The 27,551-nt window shown below is 39.3% G+C and overlaps 1 protein-coding gene across 1 annotated transcript in view; it reads right to left on the bottom strand.

Moving 5' to 3' along the window:
• Positions 1-27,551, bottom strand: part of plekhg5b (pleckstrin homology domain containing, family G (with RhoGef domain) member 5b) — a 142,748-nt gene that overhangs the window by 114,135 nt on the left and 1,062 nt on the right. The gene's annotated exons all lie outside the window — the stretch shown is intronic.

The raw sequence follows: 27,551 nt of genomic DNA, 5'->3' as shown, positions 1-27,551 counted from the left end.
CTCACCAGGAGAAGGTTACTGAAATAGTCCTAAGAGATGAACACAGATGGCAGACAGGCGTGATAGCATACGGTAAGGGAAACCTGGCAAGGAGATAGCCGTATCAGCATATGCAGGGAGGCAGCGAGACAGGAAAGTGAGACCATACATTACATAAATGAGGCATCAGGATACAAAAAGTAAGGGGAAAGTGAGGGATGTCTGGCATACTGTCAGGGTCTGGGTAAAAGATGGAGACCTACGAAGAAAGAATGGGAAAAATACATGTGTGAACTAAATGTCCTGAGAGCCAACAGTCAGAAAGGTGAAATATTTCTGTGGAAGAACTGAAAAAACAAAATCTAGAAGTTTCTACTTCTTAGAAAGTGAATGTAATCTTGGCTATGAGTAGTGACTGGAGTTCACTGCCATAAGCCAGGCAGCCAGTATTCAGTCCAGAAAGTCACCAACCCAGCCAAGAAATACTCTTTATACTAAGCTAATCAAACTATCTGGCTACTACTACAACGATGCAATTGTCTAGGAAGTTTCCAGGTCAAGTACAGGACTTTCACCAAGGAGACTGCTGCTGAAGTCCAAGATTAAATTTAACAACAATGCTGACTTGAATTTTACTTAAACTAGACACTTTTCCTGAACCGAACCAAGATGATTTGATGTCTAACCAAGTTTGGTCAAGTTTAGGCATGAATATTACTCAGTAAAGCTAATGAAAGAACTTTGGTTTGAGCCAAAACTTTGAGTCCATGTATTCTTGAGCAAAAGACAAAAGCAGTGGTGTTACAGTCATGATTGAAAGAGCTTTCACAAAACCTTTAATTTCACAGACTACTGGGGTAAGGGAAGGTAACTCTATTTAATACACAGTGGTTCTCAAATGGTGTGGCAAGGCACACCACCAAATAAGTCAGTTTGTCTATCTGGCCACTTCTTCTGTTCTGTAAAAAATCCCCCATTCTTTCTCCCCATAACTCCTGTCTCACTTCAGCTGTCCCATCCAGGTTAGGCAAAAGCCCCTCAGAAAATTATTTTAAAAATCCCACTTGATTCAGCAGCTAGGTATACCAGATGCAAGCATAAAACCTATTGGCCCTGTTCGCGTCATGTTTGCGAACAGGGCCAATATCGGCCGATACCGGTGTTGAACCGATCCATCAGTGCATCTCTAGGTAAAGGGAAATAAAATGTCATCATGGTGCATTATATTATAACTTCAAGAAAAAGAAATGCAGCTGTCAGTGAGGAGTTTGACTGAATATGAGTTAGACATCGAAGGCTGTGATATCATTTGGGCTTTCTGGATAGCAGTGCTGCTCGATGCCCAAACGATGCACAAATTGATACTTTTCAGTAGAGATGCACGATATTGTAGTTTTACCCATATATGTCGATACTTCCAAGCTCATTTTAGCCAGTATGGCACCATTATACATTTTTTTTTAAATTGTTATTAACAACAAGTGTCTTCTGTGCAAAGAGAGACTGAGTCAAACTGGGCTGAAAGAGGAGCAGGGAAGTAGACAGTCTGGTAGTCATTTCACATTTGGGGTATCATTCAAAATGTTGAAGGCTCATGATGGGCCCTCCTGAGTATGTGGCACTAAACCATCTATAACTGGAAGTACAGCTGTAAATTTTGCTGAAATACGATTCCTATACCAAGGTGTTGGGTATCGGCCGATACCGAGTGATCCGATACCAGTGTGAACTTTCTGGACTGACTGTGCAGACTAGCAAATTGTTTTAGACCTATATTTGACTCAGAACATGGCTTAACAAATAGAATCATAATTTACTGCATCTCTGTGACCAAGCTGTTTTTCTGCTGATTATTGAGTTCTACTGCTAAATATTAATACAGGGGGCTTCCCTCTCACTCCATTATGCTCTGTTTTGGTAGCATGATGTGATGATGGAACAGCCTGGGATTGGCTTACAGACCCTCACAAAAGGGTGACCAATACAGTGGTTAGTAATTGCGTTAACATTCAAGCTAGTGGTAATAAATGATTGTAACTGGATTTAAATGGATAAAAAAAGACGTTCAATATCAGATGTACTGGTGTGGATTTAAACATTTAAGTCATCAGAAGTTACACGAGTTCCAGGCTCGCTGAAAATGCTGATGCAAGGGATTCAAAGGCATCAATAGCGTCAACGGGAAGGCACAAAAGCTGGCTTCAAGAAGAAACACAAGTAAGAGGGAACATCTTGGTTCAAAAGTTAATTAACTTTTGATAAACTGTCACTTCCTGTCATGTATGACAGCGCGGGTCTTGAAGGCATTTTAACAATCACAATCAGAGGAAAACTGTCACACAGCCACCATTCTATGCTGCTGCAGTGGGTCCAATGGTTCTTCTTCGCTTCTTTAAAAACGGTAGCCCCTTAGACTGTAGCCCGTGCATGCAGTGTTTTCCGGCAGCGAAGATTAATTGATTTCTGGTTTACAGCGCTAACAGTTAGCATGACTAAACAAAGCAAAATATAAAGCTAAACCAAACAGTATTGGATCAGTGGATAAACTCATCAGAATCAGAACAACCCTAATTTACAAAACATTCTGGTGGCAGACCACCCCTCTCAGATGCCAGTTCTGCGGACCACCACTTTTTTTTTTTTTTTTTAAAGATTTATTTTTGGGCTTCTTCATGCCTTTATTTGACAGAGGAAGGACAGTGGATAGATTCGGAAACAGGGAAGAGAGTGAGGAGAGACATGTGGCAAAGGGCCCCAGGCCGGATTCGAACCCGGGCCGCCCGCGTACATGGGTAGTGCCTTAAACCACTCGACCATCTGTGCTCCCAAGACCACCCCTTTTGAAATAAAATCGGATTTCATGCCGGGTTTGGTTAAGGGTAGGGTTAGAACACCAAAAGTTACTACTCTGACCTGCAAAACCTGCTGACCCAACACTCTAACACTCTAATCACCCAACACTCTAATCAGGAAAAAAAATGTCCTCCACGATAACACACTAACGTTGCTAACGTAGCTAAAGCTAAAACTAAGGAAGCTATAGAAGCTTATGTAGCAAATGTAGTTATCATTTTCTACCCTGACAGAGTTGGTGTCTCACAGTGGAAGTCTGCAGAGCAGTATCTAAAAGACCTCTGTGGATATTAACAAGATATATACTGCTGATACATCAGCTGTAAATGTCAACAGATTTTTTTACATCTGACAACATTCATAACCTTTATCTGCTGATACTAATATCATACTCATAAAATGTACACCCCAATTTCTAAGTAGAAAAACTACTTACTTATTTCATGTTCTTTGATCAAGAAGTTGAAGCTAAAGTTGAAAGGAAAGCACAAATTCTGTATGAAATGTAAAGATATAAAAGCTAAAGGGCAATAATAGACCGTTTTCTGAGCAGGGAAGGCTGAGACAGTTCAGCATCTTTGGCTAAGACATACCTAAAAAATCAAACCAATATCCGACTTATGCTGATTTAACTATTTTCAACAACATGTGTAACATCCATTGTCATGACACCTCAAAGACTGTTCAGTAAATAACAGAGCCAAGCCTTTGCTTCCTCAGCCCCTCAGAGTTCCTCTACAGGTGAATGAGTCTGGGTGAGCAGACGTTACAACACGAGCAGGTTGCAGCTGTTTTTAATGCTGAGGGTTCAGTGGTGGTGGGGGCAGGACACAGCCCTCCTGTTTAATGTTGTTTTACCCCCATAGTGGTTAAATCACACACATGTGCATCACACGCTCCCCTACCCCCTCCCTCCATCTTTTACCCTCCTCCACCACATCTGAGCCAACCCGAGGTCTCGATGTTTTTTAACGGAGAACCACAGAACAACAAGTGTAAACTGTTCCAGAGAGGGGCGGAGGAGCAGATGACTATCTTCAGTTTACAGCATAAGAAAAGGAGTAATAACATATTTATTCAGCTGAATCATTAGGGAATTATTTAATGAAAGAACAAAGCGTCTCTCAGTGCATAACTGGGGCTCTTCATGACTGTTACATTACCGTAAAGTTTTAGACAAAAACTCAATACCCTGTCCCCATGTTTAAGAGGGGTCATGAGGGGATTACTGCATATCTTGAATTTTTGGGGGCATTTATGTCAGACAGTACAGTAATTGGTCAAGTATGAGCTGGTTATTATATAATAGTGTGGCCTTTTGTGTTGGACTGTTCTTTTTATGGGCTTAATTTGTGCTAAAGAAAATAGAAGCATGTTCAGCTGTTACAGGAACCCGTGGCTGAGTATGACCTGAGGAATGTTGGTGTGGATCGGCTTGGTGAACGTAGGTTAAGAGCTGGATAAACCATGAACTGTTTTTTACTGAAGCCCAAATTAGGACGCAGAAAACAGATGGACTTTGTTCATGTCACATCATATATCCAGAGCTTCATTCTGCTGCTCAAAAGAGCTGTGACCTAAAAAAATCAGCTCTACAGTTAGTCTACTGTCAGACCTGAGGCTGCTGGTGAGACCCTTACAGCAGTAAAATATATGAGATTCTCAATCTTTATCAATTTGGATCTGTCGACAGATTTTTTTTAAACTTCAATACAATTAAAAAAATTTAAAACCTGTTTTGTATAGATGGCAACAAAAATACAAACCCTAAACCTAATAAAAACCCTAACTACCCATAAACTCAAGACATCAGTGTCATTCGATGGCAGTTCTTCCTTCGGTAGTTGTGGTTAAAGATGCCCCGATTATAAAAAATCAGGACAGATGCCAATACCAATGTGAAGACTAACAATGCTGATATTTTAGCACTTCTTTTGGTATTACACTCCCACATACCATGTCATAACAGTGCTAAACTTTTAGATAGCATCAGGCAAGTTCTTCTTAAGTTAAAGAAATGAATAAAAATGGTGTAAAGAAATAATTGCTCTTCAAGGTTAAGAGGACAAGAGGTCAAAATACAAATAATAAATGACTGTCCAGGTTATTTATGAACAAAGCCCGTGGTGAAAATTGGTGGTCTACACTGAAAAATGAGGCAAAATTCCTTTTTTCAGAACAAACTTCTCCAAGGGGACAATATAGTGCATCGTATCATATCGTATTGAATGGTATTGTGTTGTATCATTTCATATCCTGTTCTATCATATCATATTGCATTGTATCAATGCGCAGTAATTTAATTTAATTACAAAACTGAAAGAAAGTAAGTTTAGTTTTCAAAAAGATGACTAAAAGTAGACTAAGATGTAATTTAGTTTTTGTCTGGCATTCAAAATCTATGACATTTCTCCACTGTGGGTAAATCTGTCAAAACACAATGCATCTATAGTGATTCTGCCTCTCAGCTGTAGAAAGCAGGGACCCCAGGTTTGGCAGAGTGCACAGAATACAGTACCATGATCTAGATTCATGTGTGAGAATAAATGCTTGGATTAAAAGTAAAGACCAAAATGTGAGAACTTTTTATGAACTAAAACTATAAAGGGTAGAAATGACTAAAATGTGACTACAACTAAAAGGCATTTAATCTAAAGACTAGGGCTGAGACTAAAATTAAAAATAGCTGTGCAAATTAACGCTGATCATATGGTGTCGTACTGTATTATATCGTGTCATGTAGTATCCCATTCTATCGTATTGTTTCGAATCTTATTGTACCATTTAGTATTTACCACATTGTACCACACTGAATCTTATCATGTCATGTCACATTGTATCAAATTGTATCATATCATGTCATGTTGTATCCTATTCTCTTGTATTGTTTCATATCATATCGTGTCATATCCTATCCCATTCTACCATATCGTATCGTATTGTATTGAATTTTATCATGTAATATCGTATCCTGTCATGTCGTAATGTCATGCCATATTATATCCTATTCTATTGTATCGTTTTGTATCCTATCATATTGTGATGTACTGTATCATATCCTATTGTGGTGTGTCATTATACACCATGTATTACTTCTGTCGATGTCCAGAGGAACAATAGCGTCATACATACAGGATCTAGATAAAAACAGAGAAAGCAACTAAATGCAAACTTCTGTAAAATGCAAATACTATCACAGTAGCCAGGGATTACAATATTATCTAGGAGTAACTTCACAAAATTGACATTGACTGGACGCTACATCAAGCTGTAGAGGGCTGTTGCCAAACAGCTGGAAAGGTTCCTGCTTCAGATCCCTGTTGGACAAGGCCTGTCAGTACGGTGTTTGCATGTTCTCTCTGTGCAGACGTGGGTTCCCTTCAGGTCCTTTGACATCCTCCCACATTACTAAAACATGCCGGTTAGGTTAATGGTGATTCTAAATTGCCCGTAAGGCTGAGTATGAGGGTGTCTGGTTGTTGGTCTCTCAGTGTCAGCCCTGTTACTGGCCGGTGACCAGTCAAGGGTGTAACCAGCCTTTCCCCCAGTGATAGCTGGGATTGGCACCGACCCATGGATGGATGGATGGATGGATGGATGGATGGATGGATGGATGGATGAATGGACACTGCATGCATATGCTCTCAGTTCTACTACTTTAATGATAAAAGAGTATTATGTAAGAGTATTATGAAGATTACATTCTTCATTGGAAAGTTAAATAAAGTTATAGATATCCTGCTGAGATTTTTACATCGAACAGAGTTATGCTTTCCGAAAATGAAAATAAACCCTGCTCTCAGACCACACTGCTGTAGCATTGCAGCACTTATAAAATGAAGACATTTAAAAGTCAGAATGATAACAAGACACAAACCTCTACATTCATTTGATTGAAGTAAGTGCTTCACATTATCCATATAGAATTAAAAATGTGTGTTTTGTAATGCTAAACATGAACATGCAATAAAAAGTGTGATTAATCCCGATTAAAACTGCCATAATTTCAACCAAAATATAAGAAAAGGGGAGAAAAGCACCGTTTAAACTAATAAAATAGGTTGAAATATTCAAGTACCAAATATTGCCAGTGCATTTGCACAGTCTAGACAGTGTGCAGGAATTTGCCTGCAACTTCTGCAGATTTAAACCCAGAAATAACCCTATAACAGGCGTCTAGGTCTATTTTTTGTCATTTAGGCATCAGAACAGGTATCAATATTTTTTATTTTTGCTTAGACATTAAAAATTCTGGTACTGTGACAAGACTAGTTGCAAGGCTGGGCTTGTAACTTAGGTTGCTAAAGGCAAAGGTTCCCAACCTGTGGTCCAGGTCCCCCTCAGCAGGTGCCAAAGGTCCCAGGGGGGTATGAGGCTTTGTCTGCATAAGACAAGGCTGGAATCACTAGCTTACATTATAAGAAGTGTGAGTTTTATTACTGATTTGGTTCTTTTTAGAAAAGGAAAGGCATTGAAAGATGAGGATCTGTGCTTTAATAGTAGGAAAATGTTTGTAGTGAAGCTCTGGGCTTGATTACAGAGATGGTGAAAAGGTAAGGATCAAAGCCTCGCTGTTCTCTCTGTGGCATTCCTCCTTTCTGTCTCTGCCAAACAGGTCTGCCTCAGCAGGCAGCGTCCTTAAGCTGACTAGAAAGCGGCCCTGCTTTCTAAAAGTCTGGCTGGCAGAGAGCGGAGGATGAACATTCCTCCCCTGCCCTGCGTTATCACTTCCCCTTCACTAATGGCATAAGTCGGGCAGAACAGTGGAAAGTGAGTGCCCCTGTGCCACGTCAAAAAAAAAAAAAAAAAAAAAAGAAAAAGAAAAGAAGAAAAAAAACAGACAGAGGAGACAGGGAAGCATTTTAGTCCAGCTTTGCACTTCTTCAGCGGTAAATATTTCATCTGTGGAGTTTGTCTCGCCCGCCTTTCCCCTCACTCCACTCTCATGTGAGGTTTTCTTCATGCCAGGTCACTGAGTGCTTTCCACGGAAGAACAGAGCAATGGAAAAAAAAGCTTTCCATGATGGCGCTTAAATCCTCAGCTCTGAAGTTTGAGTGAACCAGGTCATCAGCTCCCAGCAAAGTTACATATAAGAAAGTGAAGTCATGTCTGAGCCATGTTAAATGTTACACAACATCTCTCATGTCATGCTGGATGAATACAGATGAGACTAAGTGGACTGAGTCAGGACTACACACAAGGTTTCCAATTCTTTTTTCATTATGTGGAATAATCATATAATACATAGAGATTTTCATCATACTGGGCAGCTTTATAGCTTTTTACTCATTCCCAAGCATGAATGATTTCCATCCAAATGTCCGGACTTAACTGTTCTTACAGAATTACAGATATTGGAAATGTATTCTGCAAATATTACTGCAATCCAAACACATGAGACATCCAGTCCACCGGGCCTTAGGTGAACCTTTTACAGACTTCTACAATGTCTTTGACACACAAAAATAACTGAATATTTACCAGAATTCTCAGGATCAGGCTGGTATGAGCAGAGCAACAACAGAGCTTAATGCTCCTTTATAATCTTAATCGCTAATTGTGAACATGTCCAATTAGCATTTAGCCTCACAAAGTTGATGGATTGGGCAGATTCCATGTCTGTCATCAGGTTGAGCCATCTTTACAAGCTTCCAGCTGAAATGTTTGTGCCTGATCCAAGAATGAAAGGACTAATCAGTGTCATTTAAGGAGAATGAGGCAGTGGCTGAGTTTAGTTTTACTGCAGGCCAGTAAACATGTTGACAGGTGAAGCTGTTAGCTTGGATGTAGCTATAGCAGCAGTTTTATCGGACCTAGACAACATTTCTTTATCAAAAATAAGAGCAAAAAATCACACTGAAAGATTTTCTGAGTGGTAAAATGTTGTGGCTCTTCTCCTAACCGGCTTTGGAAAGACTTTTAACTGGCTCCACTGATAGTTAGCAATGATAACAGCTGCCTATCAAACAGAAGTGCTTGTGAGTGTACAGAGCTACTGTGTTTACAGCTGCTTCTCTGACCACTTTAACTAGGGATGCACTACACAGCTACATTCGTTTATCAAATTAGCCATTTAGCCCAAGATTCACAAGTTAGTAAGACTAATTACCTGTCATTTTTTTATAAACACCGGCTTTAAATCCCAGTCTGCAATGCACATTTAAACTGTAATAAACCTCCAGCCACTAGAGGCTGCTATAGCTTCAGTTAAGTGTTGCTGCCTTCCTGTCTAAGCTTTCCCACAGCACCATATGTAGAAATGAGAAGCTAAGCAGCTAGCGTGTAGTAGGAACAGTGTGGTATGACAGCTTTTCAAGTAATAAACGGTAATAAAGTGGTATGTAGGCTAGGGGTGGGTGAAAATTTCGATTAATCGATGCATCGCAATACCCCCCCCCCCCAAATTCAATATCGATTCACCAAATCCTCTGAATCGATTCACCCTCTGGCCAGTGGGGGGTCACTGTGTATGTGATTCGCATTGTATGGACGGAGGCCGCACTTCACCAAACAGCAACCAACCATAACCATGTTATGTGAGGTTTATCACAATTTTACAATTTAAAGTTTACATGCACTTTACTTTTTCATTGTTTATACAGAACTGGCATATGCTTTACTTTTGTACTCCTTATGCACAAATAAGTTATTATTGTGCAAATTTTTACTTTCAGATGTTTTATTGCTAAAAAATGTGAGGTGACCTACCACATATGTTCACATGGGCATGAAAATAATAATTAAAAATTGTCAACAGGTCATTTGTGTATTTCTGCTTCTTACTGAATCAACATCAAAGCATTTAAATCAATATCAAATCAATATCGAATTGAATCGCAACCTAAAGAATCGAAACCGAATTGAATCGTGAGGTTCTTAGCAATACCCAGCCCTAATGTAGGCTGTCAAGGGTTGAACTCATGTATAACCACGTATCAAAGCACGATATTTATCTGCAAAGAGGAATGCAGGTTCGCAGAGCTCGCTAGCTCTGAGTTTGTTAAAATTAAGTTCACTCAAACTACCTTAAATCTTCATAAAACCCTTATGAACAGTTCATACCAAGGTCTTTTGCTAATAAAGCTTGTGGTTTGGGCTATTGTGTTTCTTTGATAGCAATATGCCATTTTTTCCCAGTGGATCCTGAGGGGGGCGCAGCTCTTCTTAGATAATACGTGGAGGATGAAGGGGAGGCTCAATGGAAAAAAGGTTGGGAACCACTGCTTTAGATTATAGTTCAATGCAATTTAATTGAGCATTTAGCCTAATGGGAAATAGAAACATAGGAACATCCTTATTTTTCACATCACAGCACACTTCTAGTCATCATGGACAAAACAATCAATTCACAGGTTAAAAGATGCCTTCAGACAGTTCTTTAAGCCATTATTATATAAATCTCTCCAGTGCTGAGCTCAAGATAAACCGGGTCGATTGAGTTCACCTCACAGCTTGTATTAAAGCTCCAGACAAGGCAAAAAGACACTCTGCATAGCAAGAACAGTCGCTGTATGTTGCTGTCATTATACACATTAAACTTAAACTATAATGATAATGCTGCAGAAAGCTTATGTTAATATTAAGGTTCATTTAGACTATGGGGTTGGTGCAATGAAGATCCTGAAATGGGTTAAATTGATCTTGAGAAAATGTGTAGAGTTAATTTAATAATGTACAGGGACTCTTTTTTTTCCAAACACAAAAAACAAAATTGATTTTGATACATTACTGGTTTTTTTGTAGTGTCCAACATAGACTTTTTATCCCTTAAAAGTCATTCATAGACAAAAATGTCCACTTAAAATAACTGCAATGAAAATATTCTAAGGTAATACATTCCACTATTTTTGGTTTAAATCTTTCAATCAACTCCAGTCCTGATCAAAACTACCAATATTCAATTATTTTCCAGATTTAAACCCTTGAAATGCCAGTTTGAATACATGATGTCACTGTTTTATATGCAAATCACGAACAGATAATGAGTTATTTTGTATATGATACATGATTTGGAGCTGGGGTTTTTTTTATGTTCTTGCATGTGTTAAAGATCCATCCATCAATTTTCTAAACCGCTTATCCCATTGGGGGTCGCAGGGGGGCTGGGGCATATCCCAGCTGGCATTGGGCGAGAGGCGGGGTACACCCTGGACCGGTCACCAGCCAATCACAGGGCTGACATATAGAGACAGACAGCTAGGCACACTCACACCTACTGCCAATTTAGAGGCTCCAATTAACCTAACGAGCTGGTGGTGGTAGGATGCCGGAGTACCTGGAGAACCCACACATGCACTGGGAGATCATGCAAACTCTGCACAGAAAGGCCCTGACCGGGAACCGGGGAACCAGGAACCTTCTTGCTGTGAGGCAACAGCACTAACCCCTATGCCGCCATGCAGCTTGTCTGTAACAGTAACATATCTTATCAAAAAAGTATCAAATAATTACATTTTTTGACAATGTTAATGAATACAAATTAGAAAAAAATCAGGGAATTGGAACAATTGAAACAAACTTTGAAGAGGCAAACAATTTTGTAGCTACTATGTGAACCAAATTCAAAGTAGAAGAAACAAATCTGTGAGAGGAAAATTCCATGCACACTTGCTCTGTAAAAATGTCAAATTAGTCTGATCACTCTACAAAACAACTAAGATTAAAAGGATGAAGGTAAACCTACTGCCCTGCCTCCAGGTTCACCTGTTTCATTGTCAGTAAACACACACACAATCACAAATCCAGCACTTAGTCAGGTGATCCGCCTCAGCTTACCACACAGGTCATGGATGACGTCCAAAGAAGAGGACCAGGAGTAGCGCTCCATTCCCACTTGGGTGAGAGAAGTTGGCAGTGCCTCCAGCTCATACGCTCCTCGCTTCTTCCAGTACAGGAACATAACGAGCCCTACAGCTACCTAATTCTTATAATTAGAATAAAAAAAATCAAACTTTTTAAATCATTAGCCTTAAACTGGATCCATCCCATGGTGTTACCTGTATAACTGACATGTCTAACCAGCTCCTGACCTCCAACATAACACGATAATCTGATCTCCTGCAGACAATCAATGCAGACTTTACATCAACCATCTTTCTAATAAAAACCTGCCAGCTTGACTCAACTTTTGCTCTGCCAACTGCCAACCACCTGCACTATTACCTCATGCTTCTAACCCTCAGAACACTTTGCTTTGAATGTCCTTTCCAAGTCTTATTCTACTTCAAGTCCCGTCCAAATGTGCGAACAGATTTCCCTCAAGTCCAATCCATTACACCTCCAGGGGTACTTATTATTGAAGCCAACCCTGGAGCACACTTCAAGGCTGCCATCAAGGCTTGAATACGCAAGTTTTACGTAGGTAACAGGTGATATAACTGTTCACACTTCCTTCAAGAAACAAAGCCCAATACCAGCCCTTCAAGTCAGGATTTCTCTGCTTTATCCTGTTGTTTTCTTTAGTTCTCTGTTCATCATCCACTGAAAGAATCCACCCACCAAGCGGTCCAAAGCACCAAATGCTTCCCTCTCTTAATCCATTTAGCAGAGCTATTCCTGACCAAATTAAAGGCGTCCTGCTGCTAAAAGATTCTGCAAATGCATCTCCACGGGAAGGTAAAACATCCTCCTTCGCTGCCTTTCAGGAGTTTATCCATCGCAAAGAGTTGGTGTGAGAGGAAAGGCTGCTCATGTTAAAGCCCTGTGTAGGATCTCCTGGTGATAGGGGGGCTTTTTCTGCCCACACCATCAGACAAGTGTTGTATTCATGCAGAGGTGAGTTGCATGCTGGGACTGGCAATCTGGTCCAATGGCTTTTTGGACTAGGCGACACAAAGATCTCTTTTAAAACCTCCTCCTACATCCAGAGTGGACACACACTGTAAAAGGCTGACATTTTTCTGCATTAATTAGTGCCCGCGCCCTTTATGTCTCCTGAAAGATTTATGCCTTTTTATGAATGCAGCAGCTCTGTGAGGACTGAGCCCAGTTATTTCTGTGGAGGTACAATGCATACATTGGCCTCCTGGAGATGAGAACACCAATAAGAGTCCATTCTGTCGGCTTCTTATCTCAGAGAGCGCGTTCAGCATCTGTAATATCCTCAAAAAACAGCAGAAGGGTTAAAGCAACATGCAGACACATATCTCAGCCAGGGCATAATATTTTCCCCACTTGCTTACAGCCTGATGCTCTGCTATTATGCATCTAAAAAGGGAGAAGAAATACTGTGAGAATGTGCAGCACCAGCCGGGGGAAGGGAGGGACGTTGTCACACACAACGACCCACATGTCCAATTTTGGGATAAGAAATTAGAGGGTAGGATGGGAGCCGGTTTGCTGCTCAGCTCTGGGCTTTGCAGACATATGGTAATAATCTGAAGCAGCTTTGAGCACGCGGCTTCCCTTTTAATGAAGAGAGCAGCCGTGCAGCATGAGAACTGGGCTGCAAACACAAGGGCCAATTTCCACCTCCTGCAGAAACAAAGAGGGAGGAAGACGAAGCATAAGACAGCCCCGCTTTTATCGTCATCCATCAGATCACCTTTTAATAAAAAGATACCTTTTCCTTAGCTGTCCTAATGCCAGAGAGTACCTGCTTCTGATCTTGTTCAGTTGTCAAGTACATTTGTTCTGATCTCATGCAAAAAATATTTAAGTAATGAAAAAATAATCTCATTACTTTTACTCAAGAGTGGACTAAATACAAAGAAAACAGACTCAAAGTCCAGGGTGAAGAGCTCTGGCAGCTGTGTGCAGACACAGACAGCGTTTCTGACGTGGTCAAGCCCAGATACCTGTTGGACCAGGACGCCGGTGGAGCTTTTATCCCTTCGCCAACTACAGACTGAAGAAGTCCAAGTGACGTCACCCACTGGTTACTGAAGCCGTCTTTTGGAGCCCATCTGTGGTGGCTGCCAAATTGAAAATGTCTCAAAGCAACTTTAAGTCAACCCAGAAACAGACTAAGAGGAGGAGCTGCCTTCTGACAAACAGATACAACATTCCAGCTCACAGCCACACCCCTGATTATGCATAACTTTCATCCTTCTTATAACCAATACAGATGAGTTATAAAAAAAAAATCACCCCCACACTGTGTGCCCATAAAGACGTGAACTATTCTGACTACAGTCGATTTTAAACCAGGCAGTAAACATGTTTATTTATGATGTAAAAAAAAGTCATTTTTACATTTGGTGTGTGTGTGTGTGTGTGGGGGTGTGTGTGTGTGTGTGTGTGTGTGTGTGTATGACTTCCAGTGCTTCTGCAGCCAGCCTCAACTGGACACTGGAGGAACTGCAGTTTTTGGCACTTCAGCATTGGCTTAACCAGAGGTTGCAGCTGGTTAAGCCAATGCTGGATGAATGGATGGAGGGATGGATGAATGGATGGATGAATGTATGGATGGATGTATTGATGGATGGATGGACAGATGGATGTATTGATGGATGGATGGATGGATGGATGGATGGATGGATGGATGGATGGATGGACGGACGGACGGAGGGATGGATGAATGGATGGATACGTGTGTATAGATGGATGTCCATATGCATGGACGGATGGATGGATGAATGAATGGCTGTATGGATGGATGTACATATGCATGAATGGATGTATGTGTGGATGGATGGATGGATTAAAGTGATCTCAAACTGAGGTTTTAAAACAACAGAAAACCACAAATAAACAATTTCAAATAGAAAGAAATACATACTATACCCAGGAAGTCAGCTGAAAATCATTATAAGTCTATAATGCTACCAGTAATACAAAGCTTAAACTAAGTTTAGTCAAACTTTAGGTTTTCAATCCATTATTATGGATGCACAAATGCATTTTTTAAACATCAGTATGGCTCATTACCTACCCCGTTGACAGACATCAAGCATCTGCAAATACTGTCAGCATGAACCGATGTCAGTAACAGACATCCATCTGTTGTGTTGTTTCACATTAATGCTAGCATTAAGCATAATTATCAGCTGATTCAGAAAAGAGTCATTTTTAGGTAGAAGATGTGACCAGGTGGACAATCTTTGACCGTGTTTTATTATCAAATGTGAGAAAATGTCAGCATTGTGGGAGTTTATGTCCAAGTGAAGGTACATGACAAGGTGCTACAAATCTCTGTGAATGGCATCTGATTTGGTCATACTTAATTATTGATTTTACATTAGAGGAAAGTTTAATAGCTGCTGGAAGGAGCCAGGCTAGTCCTTTCCTCTGCTACCTGTCTTTATGCTAAGTCAATGTCTTATACTTCAAGCATAATGTATTGACATACTCCTTTAATAAAGCATTGTCAGTAAGAACTTCTCAAATATTGTACATGAAGTAAATTAAGTCCTTTATTACATATTTATTTCCTACACATTCAGCATTAATTTAAAAATAACTAATTCATAGTGTAGCACCTCTCATTTGGTTTAATGGGAGACAGAAATAGCAGGTAAATTGTCCTCATCGTGTGCCAAGCGTGAGTGAGCTGGCTGCTGAACAGAATCACACTCAGTAAAGTATTAATGGTGTGTTGTGTAATGAGTGTGTGAGCGGCTGCTTTACAACGAGACTGTAAATGAGGCTGTCCAAGTGTGTGCGCTAAGGGCAAAAAAGTGTGTGAGCAGGAGTGTTGACAGAAGGAGTGCAGTTGAAGGCTTGTGCGTGCCCATGTGGAGGAGGTTTGAGGGTTATATTTAGCAAGGTGGCCCATCAAACAGGCTGAGGTTAACCCTTCATAGCCAAAACAAGACCGGGACTAGTCTGAGACTCAAAGAAGTGCAAAGAATTTAATCAAGAAACAACCGTTTTTGGCAGTCTTCTATTCAAATAAGCCAGACTGTGTGCAAACATTTGCTTCCTTAAGCTATCTAATGTGATTATTTGTTGATCTTCTTTGTCTTGTATAATTGCTCCATGGATAATATTTAGGTCCTTCTTAACTTTTATAGTTGTAGTAGATGAAAACTCAAAATATTCTACTCCAGTTTCAGTCAATAAAGAAGTTCTTACATTTTAGCCTTTGCTTTGTCACATTTGTGGTCTTTGAACTCATTTAATCAACCAAACTGTAAAATTATCAGAATTGTAAAACAGTCATCTTATTGGATTGGATTACTTTGATTTAAAATACACTGATGAAAATACTGACATACTTATACACACATTGGAGAAATATCATGGATTCTGAATGTCCACCAGTCCAGCACTATAATTTTAGTTTTGTTTTAGTCATCTTGATGAAAATTAAGCTTCCTTTTTTGACAGTTTTTATCACCAAAGATCCAACAACGGTAATCAGCTTTTATTTTAAGTCACACTTTCAGTAAAAAAATAAATAAATAAATAACACTGGTACAGTTGCTTCTTACTGTGCCCAGACGTAATCTCCTTGATTGTGGCAATCCCTCAAATCAACTTTTTTTATGCTACATGTGGATAATCCTGCAGGCTACTATGGATGGACTTAAGTTCTACACTCAAACCAATCCCTAGTTTGGAAGCACCAGATATTGGGTAATACCATATTTAAATTAACAAAAAAATGCAGGCAAACTCCTGCAGGTTAGTTAGCATACACAAAAACAAGGAAAACACCCTGTGGAAACAGGTTCTACACGGCTGTTGCATTTAAAAGATAGTGGTTTGTATTAGGGACGCGTGAAATTAGGCAGTCACATAGTGAGACACAGGGCTACTGTTGCTAGGTAGAGTTGGCCGTCACGCAATCTAGGGCTGAGCAATTAATCACAAATAAGATTAAAGCGCAATATGGCCTGCTGCAATTTAAAAATCGCAGAAGTTGCAATATTTCTTTAACTTGAAATTTGTAAAAATAGCAGTTTAAGTCATTCATTTCTTGCAGCAGCAGAGATTTTATGCACATCATGCAAACATGCAAGTGTCAATTTTTAAAATAATGGTTTACATAAATCTCCTTTTTGTGTTTCATGTATGTACAGTGCTTAACAAATTTATTAGACCGCCACCCAAAGTAAGGTTATTCCACAGCTGCCCTAAATTAACAGCATTGGGAATTACCAAAATGATTTTTTATGTTTCTGCAATGGTTAATACACCATTATGGAAGCTGAAAATGATTTTTTTAATGCTAATATATAATCATTATTGTTATCCATGAATTTTCTAATTTACTGACTTACAAAAAAACTGAAAAAACAGTAAAGCACATTATTATTTCTTGATTAATTTGTCAAATTATAGTTATTTACTTGCATTCCTAAACAGAAAAATTTGTTTTAATGGTTAAATGTTACGCTTGATGAATTTCTGACTTCTCAGAGAAGCCCAGTGAGCCGGCTCTAATTTGGATATAAAAAGGTGAATTCAGTTTGAAATCCCTCATTCCTGTCGGGAGCTCACTGAAAATGAAAGAGTCTACATTAAAGCCCTTCATGATGCTGGATGGTCTCTGAGACAAATATGACAGGTGGCCTAATAAATTTGTTAAGCACTGTGTGTTTTGTTTTAGTCTAAATGAGTGACATAAAAATTATTATCCACTTCAATAAAGCAATTGGTATCAAATTTGCAGTATGAGCAAAAATAACTAGCCCATTCTATCCTAGCAGCGGGCGAGCCAGCTTCACCTCCTCCACCTCCATTATAGCTTAAAGCTTGTTGCACCCTCATATTCAGGTTCATGCTACTATAATTAATTCCATCTGAAATAATTTCATTGTTTACAATACACATCATCATTTATGTATCCATCCATATGGGGGTTTCTCACCATGTGTTTCCTGGAAAGTCAAAGCCAGCTGCTTTGACTAAACCAGGGAGCATCTTCAGAGCAGAGCCTTCTCTGCCAAGTAAAATGGCAGATCCATTTTGCAATAAAATGGTTAAATGTATGATGAGTAGGTTATAATATAGAATGATTTATTGCTTGAATATGTTGAAAAATGCAAAGTTGAGGGACCTTATAATAATTGCATAATAAATCGGAATCACAACATTAGGGAAAACACACAATTAGATTATTTTTTGCAAATCGCTCAGCCCTAGTGGCAAGGCACTTTTGCTCCCACTTGGAAGCAATGTTTTGCATACTGCCACAGTTTTTGTGTGACATAGACTGTGCTCTCTCTTTTGCTCTGTTGCAGCTTTTGATTGAAAATATGACTGAAGTTCTTGATTGTGAGGGGGTTTGTTATTTCTAAGGGACTGAGTGCCTAAATTTGAAACAATGTCTTTAAAAAGTAAAAATAATAACTTTACCACTTTATCAAAATTCATGTTCAATGGTGTTTTTTAAAATTTTGATATGAAGACTGACACCATAGTAAAGTCCTGCAAGAAGAGGCTACACATGACCAACCCAATGTCATGTAATTGAACCGTCCATACAACTGAAACCAGCTTTTACCAGAAACAAACGCTGTTTAAGTTGTTCATATGAATAATCCTCTAATTGAAAGAATCTGGTTAAGATTGCAGAGGGAGGCTGCTACTGAGAAGCCAATAACAGAGTCAATGGAAATCAAAAACACGTATTCCCTGAAAGTACAGTTATTGTGAAGTGGAGGGTTTCTATACGTATAAACACTCATTAAGCCTGGGTGGAGGCTATACATGTCTATTTAGAGATAAATATTTGCCATTATGTTTCTCAACTTAAAGAAGGTGTGCATTAGAGTGGGAAACCTTTAATTATCTGCTGCAGTATGAAGAGGAGCAGCTCACTGCTGGTGTATTACAGCATGAAGCCCTGAAGTGAGACAATTTTTCATCGTATTCACTAAATTTAAGTCGAAATGTAGAGACAAACACTGAGCAGTGACCAACATACGAGCCTGTAACTAGGTTAAAGAGATTCTGAATGCAAATTGAATGAAAATGCAAAGCAGAGCATAACAGATTGTTCTCTGTCTGATGATGATGCAAAACAGTGGAGCAGGACAAGGACAGAGAAAAGCCCTCGGGGGAAAAAACACAACATCTGAAATTTCAAGCCAAGAAACATGTCTACTGTTAGTAAAGCGCTGTCCCACAAAAGTGAGAAAACAACGACACAAAGGGCCGAGAACAAGGGTAACAAGAGCCGGGGACTTAAGAGTAGTGTAGCAGTCTCAGCCTCTGTTTACTAGTATTTCCAAGTGTTCTGGTGAAAGAAAGGCTTGATGGGAAAGTTACAGTAGACTGAGGAAGGGGAGAAAATTGGCCTCCAGCTGTGAACATGTTTATGAGTTCATCTGTGACTCAAAACAGCAAAAGTGACACTGCAGGGGAGAGAGTGAGGCTACAAGACCTGTTATTTCTGTTCACTGTAATATCCACCTGAGTTTACAAAGAAAACAGGAAAACTTTAACATTTAAGGTAGGTACTTATTTAGATTTTCAGCACTCAGTTACAGGACAAACTGGAGCAAAGAGACCATTAGCTTAGCTTAGCACATATACAGGAAACAGTGAACCCGGGCTGGACCAAACCAAAGCTTTTAGATGCTCTTTACAGCACCAGGAAAGGTTTTTAACACTTCATATCTAGTCTGTGGCTTTTCGCTGACCAGGAATCAGGACCCACCACCTCCTCCTTATTAGAAAAAACAATGTTCAACCACTCAAGCTGATTTCATGTAAACTGTTGCAAGGACTGCAAATTAACCATGGCTAGATGTCTTTTATACATTGCATCGGTTGCACTGTAATTAAATGCAGCAATGCTTATGTATTGTCCCTGATGAATAAACATATAAATAAAAATAAATGAATAAATCTGGACACAAACTCTGCTCCCTGGGTTTGTCAAGCAGCATGCTTTGACTTTTTAGGGAGCACATGGCTAGAAACTCCCATATGGATGGATGCATTAATGAAAATGTGTACTGAATACAATAATATTAGTTCAAGTGCAAATAATCCATAGCAGCATGAATCTCAATATGAGGGTACAACAAGCTTTATGCTATAAAGGAGGAGTCTGGAGTGGAGGAGGTTAAGCAGCACGGTGCATCAGCATAAATGCAAGCAGGAATTAGCGAGAACTGTGTCATATTTAAATACACCACTGTGTTGAGAGAGCTGGGAGCTCCCACAGCCAATCACGGCTGGGCGTATGACTACCGTGTACTGCATGAACTAACACTGAGCTTCATTTTCCTGGGGCAGGATAGGAATTCTATCATTTCAAAAGAAATGTCCTTATTATCTTACTAAAACCAGCTTGGGAAAATAAAATGAAACATTGAGAAAAAGTATGACATCTACTCAGTATCACAGGAAACCCCCTCCCCTGCCAGTGAGCAGAAAATATACATCATTCAGTATGCTATTTTGGTTCTGGCTTGGGTAGCATACGTCATTTCCCTTCCCAAGGTTGATGTCGTCCCATCATAGAAGTCTACAGTGAAATGCCATACCACAGAGTTCTGCAGTCAAGACGCCGCATCACAGAGGTCTGTATCCAAGACGCCTAGAGTTCTGCAGCCAACCATAGATTTCTGCTGCCAGATCCTCTTGCATGAGCTGAAGATTGAATCCACGGCCTACCGACTGCGAGACAACAGACTTACCTACTGAGTCACAGATGCCCCAGTGTACATGATGTCGCTGGAAGAAGGTCCAGTAGTTACTACATGAAAGGGGGCGTAAATCACCACTTACTGCAGCTGAGCTGCACATACCTCTGTCAATAAACCGATTCTACCCTGGTACAGAGGCAAGGTTAGTAGTCAAATCAAATGGTCTAATCAAGCTGTTATCATACCTCAACTTAATTGTGCATGTAAATCTATACTACCTATACTTACACCATCTTTCAATTGTATCTGTATACATCAAAATATATCAAGTAATACCACAAGGAAGTGGCACAAAAAGAAGAAACTCAAACAAAGAGTTTTCAAAGGAGAAAGAACAGTCGTGTTTGAAGTACAACCATTCAATAACATTCATTTTTTCTATTTAGTTTACTGTATACTGTGTAGCTTGTAGTTTCTGCATAAAGAGAAGACATGAGGCCTTTATGTACTCCCTGCTGTAAGGAAGTCCACTTTACAGGAAGTACAATACAGAAAGGATGAGATTCAAGGAAGGAAATTAACTTTCTATCAGATATGAGGAAGAGGATCAGAGAGTCATTGCATCTTTGCTTTCTGATGCAGGCTTTGACCAGAGAAAAATAAGCTGCACTGCAAGGTGGACCAGTATAACAATAGGAAAACATGTAGTCCTCAATCAAGACTAAAAGAGCACAGATAAACCACAGTTTAAGTCATTCAAAAGTATAACAGAGTCATGCTTTTTAGTAATGTTGCAAGCTGTGCAGAGCCTAGACGTTTTGGTGCAAAAATATAAAGATGATTTGCAACGTCACGCATGAAGCTGGGATAAATATTCATGTGCAGTTGGAAAAAAGAGAGAAAAACAAAAGCAGGGATCACTGTGACCCAAAGCGACACCAGGAAAAGGCAGAAGTGCAAAGAGTAGAAAAGAGAAAGGAAATCACTGCCGGAAAAAAGAGGAACAATGGAAAGACAGTCTGAAGAAGGAAGTCTGAACTGTAACAAGCCACGAGCCAGGCAGAAATCACCAGCAGACACACACGTCAGGGCACACACACCCAGATCACACCATCCCAGTCTGGCTCGAGTGCTGCAGACAGACTAAACAGTCCAAATGTTCACTCAGAGAACTCACTGCAGCTCCAGAAGTCTGTTAATAAAACAGTGGAAGGAGCTTGATTGGAGTTTGCCAAGCTGTCACGCAAATGAAGACGTCGTAACAGATTTTTTTTTCCTCAGTAAGACCATCATCTGCTGCTTAGGATCATGTGCTGTGATTAAAAACACCAAAGCAGCTGCCCAGTGCTGATTGTGATCTTGCGGCTGCAGTGTTTTTGTAACTGGTGAACCAAAAGTTAGATCATGTTCACTATTTACACTGAGCAGAAATCTTCCAACTGCAAAGAAAAATCTGAATCTGAACATCTACAATTCACTGCAAACTCAGTCTGCTGATGAAGACGATGCAATATCATCGTCAGATTCATCATAGACAAAGCAATGAGACTGTTTTCAGAGATACTATTTAAGAACAATTTTACAAAGCAGCCCTGTTATACAATAAAAAGCTCCAAAGTGGCTGTTAGAGAGATTTTGTGATCAATTTTCTTTGTTAAAGTGAAGAACTTGACAAGATGTGACAGCTTAACAAAGTCACATGGGACAGACAGCAGCTCAACCATCAGCATGTTTCACTCTGACACTAAAGAGCAGCCAGGTAACAAGCCAAACATCATCCCTTTGAATCTTTGAGGTTGAAATTAAGCATAGTTATGAGGTTAAAGGTGTGTTCTCTCCTCCTGAAGTTTAATGTCTGTAATAACAGCAACTTGAAGCAAGTGTGCAATTTGCAGCTTCTCTGTTTGCCTGTCAGGGGCTTTAATACGAGTTGGGCTTAAGGTGGTTTGTCTTGAGTTCAGTACTGCAGCGACTCATAGTACAACAGCTTACACATGTTTAAAGGTGTGCTTATACTGATGATCATTTGTTTTAAGTCCATGATGTTTCAAAGAAGAGGGCCGTGGGGATAAACAAGGCCAGAGAAGCAGCTGTAGACTCTGTAGTGTAAACTTGCTGGTACCACTGCTAAAGCAAAGTTAAATCAATGACACAGTACCACCGATAAATCCTTCGAATTAGAAGTCTGTATTTGTTGTTGTACCCTGAGAGCTTTAATTGTGAAGGCCCACATCAGGAAATGTTGTGTTTTTAGTAGCAGTTAAAGTGAAGCTTAAAACTACTAGGGATAAGTTTCAAAAAGTGGTACTGTCATGGTACCAGTACCAACACATCTGATACCTACCGGACCGAATTACAACACTAATATCAGGACTTCGTTTTAAAACCCTGCCACCCCAATGCAACCCCCTGCCACCCAATAAAAGGCAAGAAATATGCTACAGAATTTGTGTTTTTTATGTGTTAATTTAAACCAGTTTCCTTTAATTACACCATGTTTAACTGGCACCTTATTAAGATATTTCTGTGACTTATTTATGATACCCATACGGTTTGTTTTTTTCTTTTTTAAGATTTATTTTTGGGCTTTTCAGGCCTTTACTGACAGAGGAGGACAGTGGACAGAATCTCAAACAGGGACAAGAGAGCTGGGGAGAGACATGCAGAAAAGCACCACAGGCCAAACCCGAACTCGGGCTGACTGCGCACACGGGACACGCCTCAAACTACTGGGACAGCTGCATCCCAACCCAGACAGTTTTTATCCTCCCGCTGACTTCAGCACACTTTTTTCCCTCATAAGTATCGATTCAGGCACTGGCACCGCACAAGGAGTATCGATTTAGCAACGGCATCAGACAATACCAAATTGATACCCATCCCTAAAAACTACAGCTTCAATTCTAAAGAAGTTAACACAGCAAGACCTATGAAAACATTTTTTTGTGATTTTATGCTCAGAAATTTTTTTGGTATGCCACTACAGGTTTGTTTAAGGGGGAAAGTGGGTTGTAAACGTTGAATATGCATTTAAATGCATTATCTCTTTTAATTCTGTAATTCCGTGACATAAAACTTTTACCATGAAAGGCAACAAAACACCATGATATGATATGTCCTCATTTCACCCTACAAAATGGGATGTTATTTTGATACAGTGATTAAATATAGAATTGGGAGTCTGTGTATTGTATTGTATTTTGAAATTGACCAGATGCTCTGTGCATTCTCATGCCTGTTTGGGTTGATCTGCTCCACTTGAAATGACGCATTTTGGTTGCGGCTTCGACTGAAAATAGACTTGGCAAGTATTTAAAGTAAGGCAGAGTGGAGTGGTGCTTATGGCACGCACTGGAGACAGTCCAGAGTGCATGCTGTGGAAAAGGCTGACTACAGAGACAGCGATTTGCTTCCGAGTGCACTTCATATATGGTTGCAGCACAGATGAAGTATGTGAAATTTGATGGTCAGGTAAAAACTTCACTCATCAGTGTTCACTCTGGCAGCTCACCCTGAAAATAACTGCAAAAATGCAAAAATTAGGTCAGTGGAGCCTGCAGGGGAGCCATCCTGCAATGTCAAAACACAGGTAATATCACACCACCGTGATATCATCATGAATTTCTCAAGGAATAATGACAGTTGAGCTTTGTTGCAGCACTGTCATTAAAATGCACTGTGTAAAGATCTACTAATTGCTTTAACAAACTGTCATCTAGTCTATTGTTTTGCTTGGTGGTGCTATTATCCAAAGCTCTGGACCTGCTTTATGGACCTTTTTATGAAGAGCTGTGCGGCCGACTGCTCTTTGAAAGATAAAAAAATAAAAACCTGAACCACAGCTTTAGCTTCAGGACAACGTACAGTTGGAAATCTAAAGTTCTGTTGCCACAGGGAAAACTTCATCCACTGATGAAGATCACAACATTATCAAAAGCTCTAAACCAGCTTCATGAACCTTGTGGTGAAATTATCAGTTTGGGGCATACAGTCATGATATATTACTTCTACGGCATAAACATATTGGCACTTAAAATCATGATGATAAAATGTCCAACCAAAACACATTCATGTAATCCTTCATTTAATCCAGAGCGTGATTTAGCCTTCCCACAGCTGCCCCCTTTATTAACAACCGGCACTTTAACACCCTAAAGATTCATCATAGTATAAGAGCTGTGATTTAAAGTCCTTGCTCTTTTTTATGTGGGTGGACAGAGACCAGACAAGACATCTGGTCCGAGATTAGACCAGTGTGTTTAAGACAGGCTTAAGACTCCGGTGGCCTGGAACACTGACGGGTTCCAGACTCAACCAATTAAGACTGCTAAACTTTAACTCCAAGCTCACTGTATGAACCCATCAACTGACAGAACAGTGTACATCAGACATGTAAAGCCTGCAGGGGAGGGCTTACTGGGTCTGGAGCTCCAACAACTAGCAGAAAAATAGATGACAGATCAAACAAGATTGTAAGAGTCTGCAGCATTTAAAACTATTCATTTATGTTCTTGGTCATTTGAAGCAAAAGTGCCAAGAATGAACAGTTCCTGGTAGGGCTGGGCAATAGATCACAATTTTAAGAAACACTTTCATTTGAGATTTAGGTGAAGACACTATCATTTATATCAACATAGCCTATTTTGATGTTTACTGCAAATATACAGTAGATGTCAGGCCTAATGCTCAGTAAAAAGACTGTTTGTAGAAAAACCACTCATGGTAATATGCTAATTGACAACAAGGTAACTGACTTACAATGTTCAGACTCAATGGGGGTTAACTATTTTATTTCGCTAGGAGCATTTCTATTATTAGTATAATCAAATAGTACTGTTACCTATTTAAGACCACAGCAACTACAATAGAATTCCTCTTTAAGCACACTGGAGCTACGCTTGTCATTTAGAATGTGCGATATAAATAAACCCAACTAGACTAGAAAACCAATACTGGGTAATTTGTTGTTTTCAGTTATAAAAAATATTGCAGGCAAACTCCTGCAATATCTAAATGGCCAAAATATGTTGACAACATTTTAAGAGTGGTTGGAAATGGCAAGGAGTGAGGGAAACCCTAGCTCCTTCCATTTCCACCAACTTGGACAATTGTTGCTGAATGTTGCCAATGTATTTGTGCAATTACAGTGCTCTTGCTCTTTGAGTCAGAAATGTGACTAAAGATCATTAAGTTGCCATGCCTATGAATACCACCCATTAATCAAATATTGGAGATTTTTCAGCCCACTTTTCTAAATGTTTTTACCTGTTGCCATCACATAATTGCACAATTTAGACAGTGATGCATCTTTTTGGCTAAAAAAACAAAACAAAACAGAGAGACTCATATCATTAAGTTTCTGTACAGTTCGATACCACTGATCTCCACTCACTTGACCAAATTTTGCCAATTTATCATCCATTATATTTTACAAAATTAGAGGGCACTGTTAATTTGCACAATTATGTTGACAACATCTGAAAAGGTGGGTGGAAATTACAAGGAGTGAGGGAAACCCTTCACCCACAACCTGTTTGCAACTAAAGACTGTGCTTTAGCTCATTTGGTCAAATATATGTCTGAATACCTTTAAGTCGCTGTACATTTTTAAAATGGTCCTTGAAATGATGGAGATTTATCTGCCCACTTGTCAAAATGTTGCCAAATGTTGCCAATGCATTTCTGCAATTCAGACAGAATTCTCTCTTTTAAATAAAAAAAGACTTCATACAATAAACTTTTGTCTCATTTCTATACCACAGATTATTTCAATAATGGATATGATTTGATACCCACTATCCAAAAGTTGCCAATGTATTTGGGCAACTTCAGCATTGCTCTCTCCTCTTTGGCTAAAAAAATGACTGAAGCTCGGTAAGTTACTGTACTTTGATAACACCAATCAGAAAAATAATGGAGATTTTTCCAATAATATTGCCAAAACATTGCTGCAATTTAGACTGTGTTGCTCTTTTTTGATTAAGAAAAAGACTGAGTAGAGATCAGTAACTATGTATCATTTTCAAACCACTGATCATTAAAATCATGGAAATGTCCCTACCCATTATTCCAAGTGTTGCCAAATGTTGCTCAATATAAATGTCTAATTTAGAAATAGCTCTCTCATCCTTGGTAAAAATCAAGACCAAAGACTGATAAGTTTGGTAAGTAGGTTTACATTTGGATACCACCAATTATTAAAATGATGTTTTTTCTGCAGTTTCCTAATTGTTGCCAACACATAACTGCAATTTAGACAGTGCTTGCTCTTTTTTGTTAAAAATATGCCTTGAGGTCATTAAGTTATTGTACAATTTAATACCACCTATAAATAAGGAATGAGGACTTTTTTACACACACTTTTCCAAATTCTGACATACGTTGGCAACATATTTGTGCAATTTACACAAAGCTCCTCCTCTCTTTTGGTGAAAAATAAGACTTAAGATCAATAAGTTGCTGTACTTTTTGCTACCACCAATCATTAAAACTAAGGGTGCCAAAAACTTTTCCAAGTGTTGCAAACATGTTTGTACAATTTAGACAGTGATCTGTCTTTTGGTTAAAATATGACTGAAGAAAATTAAGTGTCTGGCTTTTTGGGACCACTGACCATAACATAATGGAGATTTTTTTTTCTTTTAATAAATCACATGGTATTGAAAAGTTAGCTTGTCAACACTGGTAGATGGAAATGTTGCCAATGTTTTTGCACAACTGTGTACAGGAGTTTATTTGCAAGTTTCTTCATTTAAATATGAAACATTTCCCAATACTTGGTGCCTGAGACTTTGATTTTTGTTGCTGTGGTATCAAACAGCTTTGATAACATTTGCTTTTTACTACAATCAAATCAAAGCCTATATATTGAAGATCTACACATGGAACATCACCATTCATCTAAAATTTATGAAGATATTATTGTTATGATTATTGGTCTATTTTCCCCAGCCCTAGTCCTCAGCTTCCCAAATGCAAATCATCGTCTCATATTGCAGACTTATTTACTCTGGGTTTTAAACTAATTAAAAGCGTATTCTCAGTCTCTTGGAAGTTGAAGTGGCAATATCTCACTGTTCTCTGATTGCAGATGAATAAAGATAAAGAAAATAATTGGAAGCTGCAGTCCAAGGAAAATCTCACGTCAAAATATTTCACTTTGATGTGAATTATGATCTGGGAAAGGGAGAGACTCTCAGATTGCAGGTCTGAAGGGGGGATACAATAACTAG

This window comes from Cheilinus undulatus, linkage group 11 (assembly GCF_018320785.1).
Source record: "Cheilinus undulatus linkage group 11, ASM1832078v1, whole genome shotgun sequence".
Classification (NCBI taxonomy): domain Eukaryota; kingdom Metazoa; phylum Chordata; class Actinopteri; order Labriformes; family Labridae; genus Cheilinus; species Cheilinus undulatus.
The sequence above is the reverse complement of the archived record's forward strand: the minus strand, read 5'-3'. Positions and strand labels throughout refer to the sequence as shown.